Source organism: Adiantum capillus-veneris, unplaced genomic scaffold, assembly GCF_014529385.1.
Source record: "Adiantum capillus-veneris isolate H3 unplaced genomic scaffold, ASM1452938v2 Hic_scaffold_325, whole genome shotgun sequence".
In the NCBI taxonomy this organism is placed as follows: Eukaryota; Viridiplantae; Streptophyta; class Polypodiopsida; order Polypodiales; family Pteridaceae; genus Adiantum; species Adiantum capillus-veneris.
Genome location: NW_028221436.1, coordinates 2,006,117 through 2,014,031, shown reverse-complemented (window position 1 = coordinate 2,014,031; position 7,915 = coordinate 2,006,117). Strand labels below are relative to the sequence as shown.

Below are 7,915 nucleotides of genomic sequence, written 5' to 3'. Positions count from 1 at the left end.
AAGAACAGGCGGGGGGCTGCTACCATAGCCAATCTAAGGCGCGACCTTGAGGGGGTTCTAAGGGCGGCAATTGACCGTTTAATCCTCTTAGAGGAACTCTCCCTGAGCAAGGTAGACATGGTGGCTTGCCACACTGGCATATACGCCGGGCCCTCTAAAGCACCCGAGACATAGGAAGCCTACATATCAGGGTCCCTTCCCTATGTGAGTACATATTCCTTTGATGGGCTAGACATTTCGACTGCCCAAACCCAAAGCTCAAGCGCTGGCATTCATAAGGGTCAGTTTGCTTGCTGTTTTAGAAACGAAAAAGTTTTCTTGTCGAAGAGTATCTCAAGGATCGAAGAGTTTACATCTTTTCTTAATTCTTCACGAAAGTCGAAACCGTATTTTTCTAGGGCTATAGCGGGAATTGGGCTTATTTTAGCTTTCGTTGAAGTAATTGTTTTTCTATTTGTCTTAATCGTCGGCTTGGTCTATGCATGGCGAAAAGGAGTTATTTTGCAGCGTGGCTTCTCATCTAGTTTAATAACAACACTTTAAAACAAAGCCTATATCGTATCCTATACGTCACGTTACGTATTATATCATTCCTGACTTACGCAAGCAAAATACTTGATAACTACGACCCGTATAGGATTTCAACTCGTTACTACTTTAGCTACCCATCTCTTTAGATCGTTTTTTTACCCGGCTATACGTGCTCATGCTAAGGTGTGTGTCGTACGCGCTTTCGTGCCATCCCTTGCCCCACCTGGGGTAACCATACAACATCGTTAGTGGAATCTTGAAAAGAGATTAGTACGAGGAAGCCCATTGTCCTTGCGGCGCTTTTACCTCTCGCCTATCAAAGTGATGTTCTTTCACCCGGTAGAAGAACTTGTCTAGAGAAGGATTTCCCGCTTAGATGCTTTCAGCGGTTCTTCCCTACCAACTTAGCTACCCGGCGCTGTTACTGGCACAACAACCGGAACACCATAGGTTGACCTAACCCAGTCCTCTCGTACTAGGGCAAGCTTCTCGCAGTTCTCTAAAACCAACGGTAGATAGGAACCGAACTGTCTCACGACGTTCTAAACCCAACTCACGTACCACTTTCATCGGCGAACAACCGAACCCTTGGGACCTTATTCAACCCCAGGATGTGATGAGTCGACATCGAGGTGCCAAACGACTCCGTCGATAAGAGCTCTTGGGAGTCATCAGCCTGTTATCCCCGGCGTACCTTTGATCCGTTGAGCGAGAGCCCTTCCACACGGGACTCCCGGATCACTATGGCCGACCTTCGTCTCTGTCCGACTAGTAAGTCTTACAGTCAGGCAGGCTTCTACCATTACGCTCATAAGCTGTTATAATATTAGCTTGAGCCTACCTTCGCACACCTCCGTTACTCTTTGGGAGGCATCCGCCCCAGATAAACTACCCACCTTGCAATATCCCGCTTCTGACAGCAGCGGCGGTTAGGCATCCAACGACGAGAGAGTGGTATTTCAAGATTGGTGGCGACATTGCCATCACCTCCCATCTATCCTACACATTAAATCAAGGATGTCACTGCAAAAGTATAGTAAAGGTGCACGGGGTCTTACCGTCTAGCCGTTAGTACTCCGCATCTTCACGGAGAATTCAATTTCACTGAGTCCATGTTGGAGACAGCGGGGCAGTCGTTACCTGTAAGTCTTGCTAAACTTTTTGGTTTAGCTTGGGCTTTCTCTTTACCCAGGCCTTTTTCTCAGTTCCAATAGAATAAGCCATAGCGGTAAGCCTGGGCGCTTCATGTAAAGTCTCTGGGGATTGGACCTCTGCTATCCAGTCTGGATGTTCTGGAGCAAGTGCATGCTTTTCCATTCCCCAATCCTGCGGATCGTCCATTGTGTCATATCTAAGTCCTTGAAGACAAGTGCACTTAGATCTTTAAAGTGTTCCCGCATGTAATGTGGCCTAAAACCTAATAATTACTTAGAAGGCTGGCGTAACTTACTGTGTACACCATTCATGCAGGTCGCTACTTATGCGACACAATAAAGTTAATCAAACGGCAATGGATGGTATTCAGTTCCATGCCATCCTCGCCTATGGCCTTATAGTCGCCTATAAGTTCGGACTATATCATCATCTCGAAGGATGTCTGGCGTGTGGTCGTTGGGGATCGAGTTTAGATCTTGGAACTACGTTCGCGGGCGCACGGCGCGAGGCTACGAAAATGGTCAGCCGCGGGCTCGAAAGACGATGTATTTCCAACTTGCTATCCTGCTGATGGTCCGCGCCACCAACTACATTTTCCATTCAGCCGTGGATAGGCCGTAGGTTGGTTGAAAGCGCTTCGCGCTGTCGACAGCCAGATTTTTTTGATTTTATCCTGTTCTGTATGAGTATTGGATACTGAAATTCGGGCGGATGTCCCAGCATATTGCCCGATTATGTTGTCGAACATCTCTGTCAAACCACCCCTTTGTCGGGGAATTTCGCTACCTTAGGACAGTTAGAGTTACTGCCGCCGTTTACCGGGGCTTCCATTCAAAGCTTATAACACTTCTCCTTTTTACCTTCCGGCACCGGGCAGGTGTCAGACTCTATACATCGTGTTACCACTTAGCGGAGTCCTGTGTTTTTAATAAACAGTCGCTACCCCCAATATGTGCCGCTTTCCCAATCCTTCAATAGGAGAGCACCCCTTCTTCCGAAGTTACGGGGCCATTTTGCCGAGTTCCTTCAACATGGTTCTCTCAAGCGCCTTAGTATATTCTACTTGTTCACCCGTGTCAGTTTGGGGTACGGTTGGTTTTGCATTTTAAATGTTGAATCGCCCTCCCAATTCCACGAAGTTTTTTCCCGGGAGTTTCAACCTGCAGCCGGAGTGACTTTGTAGCCCCCTGCCCAATCATCCAATTCACGAGTTTAACAAACACGCATGGTTCAGTAGTTAAAGCAACTTCGTCGCTTTCGTGTACCCATCGGACGTTGCCCTTTCGGGGTTCCTTAGGGACCGATTCACTCTGCGTAGATTGACTGAACGCAGAAACCCTGGAACTGGCAGGCGATCATGTTTTTCACATGATTTCTCGTTACTCATGTCAGCATTCTCACTTCTGGTACCTCCAGGTGTTGTCACCAACAACTTTCCTTGATTGACAGAACGTTCCGCTACTGACACTTGAAAAAGCTTCTTTCAAGGTCTCGTCGCTTCGGTGAGTCACTTGAGCCCCGAGACATTTTCAGTGCCATGAAGCTAGACCAGTGAGCTATTACGCTTTCTTTGAAAGATGGCTGCTTCCAAGCCCACCCCCTGGTTGTCATCGCTTGATCACTTCCTTTTCCACTAAGTGATTGCTTAAGGACCTTAGCGTACGATCTGGGCTGTTTCCCTTTCGACTTTGGATCTTAGCACCCGAAGTCTGTCTGTACAAACCCATGGCCTGTATTCGGAGTTTCCTTGGGGTCGGTCAAGCTTTGGGCTACCCTAGCCCATTGAGTGCTCTACCTCAAGCCATAAACGTTATACGCTCTACTTCAATAGATTTCGCGGAAAACCAGCTATATCCGATCTTGGTTATTCAGATAGGTAAGCCCGGAACGGAAGAGCTTTCCCCCCTCTTTGAACCGCACGTGCAAGTTTCCTTGCATACGGCTCAAATGACGAATGGGAAGTCTAGGCCCCGGCAGCTTTTGGTTCCTGCGTTTCAGGAACCGCTCGGAGCGTTTAGAGAGAAGCTAGAAGCAAAGCGCAACTCAGTTTCCTTGGTTTCCAGTATGCATGAAACCAGAAGAAAGGGCAGCTGGCTCAGCCAGGGGAACCCTAGCGGGGGAAGCCCAGCGACCCTTGCATAACCTTTGTGGCGTTACTGCTCGCAGTTATTCATTTAAGGCACGAAGTGCGTATAAATGGTCTTTTCGCGCGCGCTTCGTCATTCATGATACGAGTTAGCACCGGGCCCCCAACTCAAAAGGTCAGGTCGGCGATTCATTGAATAGATATGTCTCTATCTACCTCCGCTGCCTATTTTACCCTACCCAGTAAAGCAAGCTGGTGGCTTTTCATATCGTCTTCTGCCCACTGGACGGTATCTGATCTTACGACCAGACCTCCTGAGGGGAGCCCATTGGGTTTACCTTGTCGACATGTTGACTTTATTACAAGGAAAAGCGATCCTGTGCTATACTCCGGTGATCATTTGCCGATCGGGGCACGCAGAGGCCCATCGTGTCCCAAATCACATTCTGGTTCATTCTTCGCCAACAGAGTGCCTGCTGGCCCGTAATGATACAGCAGCTTTATGGTTTCTACGAAGCGTTGTCGCACAGTTCACTTGCGTTGATCAGTAGTCTTGCCACTCCTAGCGGGTTCTATGCTGCCACCTCTTGCATTGTTTTGTTAGCTTCACACCCTCCCCAAAGGAACGCATGGTGGGGTAGGAGCCTCCCGCTAAGCTGAAATGACAGTAGCCTTGGCAATCGGGTCTCCCCGGACACTTGCTTGTAAAGGAGACAGGGCGCGCGATTTGAAAGGGATAACCAAAGAAGCGCGCTTTTTTAGGGCCCTCTCTCTCCAGCGGAGTGACGTTTGCCCTAACGCAAGCAATTTTGCATTCTGCGGAATCTCATTTCAGCCAGCCATTTCTTTTCAAACAGTTTTCTCTTTTCGATTTGAAAAGAATGGAATGTTGAGAAAGAGTTAGTGCCGTTAGGCACTTCCCCCGGCAAAAGTGGGCGCTGCAGGCACTTACCCTGCCCGGCGGAAGAGAGGGACCTTAGGCTCCCGAAAGGAAAGTGCCGGTAAGTACAACGTTGGTCTTGAGTTTGGCGGCTGCCATAACCATTGCCTTATGCTCCTCAAGTCGCACGGCCTTTCCAAGCCGCTCTATCTCTCGATTGAGATTAGACTATACATTTTTCTCATCTCTAATTTAAGGTCAACGTTAGGGTACAAGTGCCGATGCAATATTTTCATAAAGGTGACTCTTGGTCAAAGAAGGCCTTGGTCTCTTCTCCATAAGCCGGACCGCCAACGTCAAGGCGAGATCACATTGGTCCAGTCCCCGCCCAGTGGAAGCATCCACTCGGATAGCAAGGAAAGGTCAGATGACTGCAGCATCCGCCGCTAGCAATTGTTTAGAATGACTGCAGCCACGTCATCGCTTTGGTGGTCGAATTACTGCAGTTAATTCGAAGAATTGCCTAGCTTTTGCTATCCGTTATGGCGTTCCTTTCTCTTCTCCTCTTCGCATCTTTAGTGGGTCCGGGCTGTCAACTATGTCTCCCGACAATTCTCAGTACATATAGCGGAAAACGCTTTTCACATATCGAGGTCGGAATGGGATCAGGTGTTCCGCGTTTTACTAGGATGCCCGGACAAAACAAACACGCTTGATTAAGAAACAAAAAAGTGCTAACGACAAAAGCACCTGCCAGAGAAAATGCAAATACAGCTAGTACAAGCCTTTGATTATTTAATCGCTACCAACCCCACACTTCCCCCTCGCACAGTTAGCTTACCCGAACGAATTGACTTTATCAACTCACGTACAGTTAATAAAAAGACGCTAGCGCCTCCCTTTAAGATTCCCTCCAGCCACAGGTTCCCCTACGACTACCATGTTACGACTTCACCCCAGTCACTGACCCAACCGTGATATGCGCCAAGGAGACCACCCATACCAAAATGGGCCACACTCAACGCCGGCATGAAACACTTTAGCAATAGGTGATCTCTGGTCGATGCTTTGGGCGAAACCAATTCCCAGGGTGTGACGGGCGGTGTGTACGGGGCCCGGGTACGTATTCACCGCGGCATGCTGATCCGCGATTACTAGCGATTCCAACTTCATGTTCTCGAGTTGCAGAGAACAATCCGAACTGAGGCAATCTTTATGGATTCGCTCCGCCTTACGGCCCTGCTTCCTATTGTAATTGCCATTGTAGCACGTGTGTAGCCCAGCCCATAAGGGCCATGCGGACTTGACGTCATCCCCACCTTCCTCCATAGTAGAACTATAGGCAGTCTCCTGTGAGTGCAACATCGGCACAGAGGAAGTGTCATCAATCCCGTACCGCCCCGCTGACAAGTAAATAATGACATTGATCCTTTGAGAGCAGCATGTCTTAGCAACACAAAACAAGGGTTTCGCTCGTTATAGGAGTTAACCAAAAACGTCTCACGACACGAGCTGACGACAGCCATGCAGCACCTGTATGAATTTTCGTTTCATCCCGTTAAGGACAAGCACACTTGTTCATATGTCAAGTGTTCATACGTCAAGTGTTCATATGTCAAGGGCTGGTAAGGTTTTGCGCGTTGTATCGAATTAAACCACATGCTCCACCGCTTGTGCAAGCCCCCGTCAATTCCTTTGAGTTTCAGTCTTGCGACCGTACTCCCCAGGCGGAGTGTTTAATGCGTTAGCTGAGCCCCCGATCCGCGGACCAAGGACGAACACTCATCGTTTACGGCATGGACTACCAGGGTATCTAATCCTGTTTGCTCCCCAAGCTTTCGCACCCTAGCGTCAGTAGAAACCCAGAAAGCTGCCTTCGCTACTTCGGCGTTCTTTCGTATATCTCCGGATTTTATCCCTACCACACGAAATTCCACTCCCCTCTATCCCACTCAAGTGAATTGGTTTTGAAAGCATTCCGCCAGTTGAGCTGGCGCCTTTAACTTTCAACCTGATTCACTGCCTACGTGCCCTTTACGCCCAGTCATTCCGAATAACACTAGCCCCTCCCGTCTTACCGCGGCTGCTGGCACGGAATTAGCCGGGGCTTCTTTTTCGAGTCTTGTCATAATCGTCACTCGACGAAAGAGCTTTACAAGCGGCATTGCCCTTCCTCGCGTTAGCGACGTTTTTCACTCACTCACGCGATATTGCTGGATCGGGCTTTCGCCCATTGTCCAATATTCCCCACTGCTGCCTCCCTATGGAGTCTGGGCCGTGTCTCAGTCCCAGTGTGGCTGATCGTCCGAAAAGATCAGCTAAGCATCTGCGGCTTGGTCAGCCTTTACCCAACCAACTACCTAATACTACGCAGGCTCATCAAATAGCGCTTTTTAGCTTTATCGAAGCTTGCTTTTTTGCTTTCGTTTCTTTGGGATTCGGCCCAAACTGTTTGGCAGATTCCCACGCGTTACGCACCCGTTTGCCACTTTGTCTTCAACTGTTCTATAAACAGAAAACAACGTTCAACTTGCATGTGTTAAGCATATCGCCAGCGTTCATTCTGAGCCAGGATCAAACTCGGTTTTTTGGTTAAAAAAGGTCAATCTTTGTCGTTGATGATCTCTTGGTTAGTTACCAGCTCTTGCCAATAACCGTAAGCGGAACGGCCATCGGCAAGGCGAATCATCTTACGTCCCGGGATTGGGGCCGAGCGGGGGTTAAGCATAATCTCAGATCAACAAAGCAGTGCTCAACTAAATAATAGATACTACCGCGACCTTTCCGATCCAGGAAAGCGACCGGACTTGAACCGGTGCCGTTTCCTTTCCTGGTACATAGGAATGCTCTATCCCTTAAGCTACGTGAGCCAAACGGGGAAGCCCAACAACCCCAAGCCCCCTGTTACTTTGTCGCCTGTGCGCCTCTCTTTTTGTTGAGTGCCCAAAAACACAACACTCTGGCTATCCAATTTCACTCCACCTTATGATTGATAGCCGACAAGTACACAGCTTGCTATCAACGACCTGGCCTCTTAGTTTAGTGGTTTGTTACGTAAAGGATGGCTAAAGCCTAAAGACAAAGATTCTCTAGCGTTCTCGTATAATAGTCAAACTATAATAATCAAATGTAAATATTTGTGTGGTTAATGGACAGATCATCAAGAGGTGACTTGCGATGTTGAGAAGTCCCCACTTGCGCTTGGTCCGGGATCCCTGAGGGATAGTTTGGCTTCAGGGCGGGCGCTCCAGCAAAGCTAATTC

At 48.7% G+C, this 7,915-nt stretch overlaps 1 long non-coding RNA gene and 1 pseudogene across 1 annotated transcript; both read right to left on the bottom strand.

The window, feature by feature from the left end:
• Window positions 1-213: 213 nt before the first annotated feature.
• LOC147417077 (uncharacterized) lies at window positions 214-3,416 on the bottom strand. The gene is made up of 2 exons (XR_015187436.1): window positions 1,989-3,416; window positions 214-1,671 (listed from the first exon to the last, which is right to left on the bottom strand). It is a non-coding gene; the product is annotated as an uncharacterized LOC147417077 (long non-coding RNA).
• A 2,148-nt stretch (window positions 3,417-5,564) lies between these two features.
• Window positions 5,565-7,237, bottom strand: LOC147417076 (18S ribosomal RNA; annotated as a pseudogene).
• Between the last annotated feature and the right edge of the window lie 678 nt (window positions 7,238-7,915).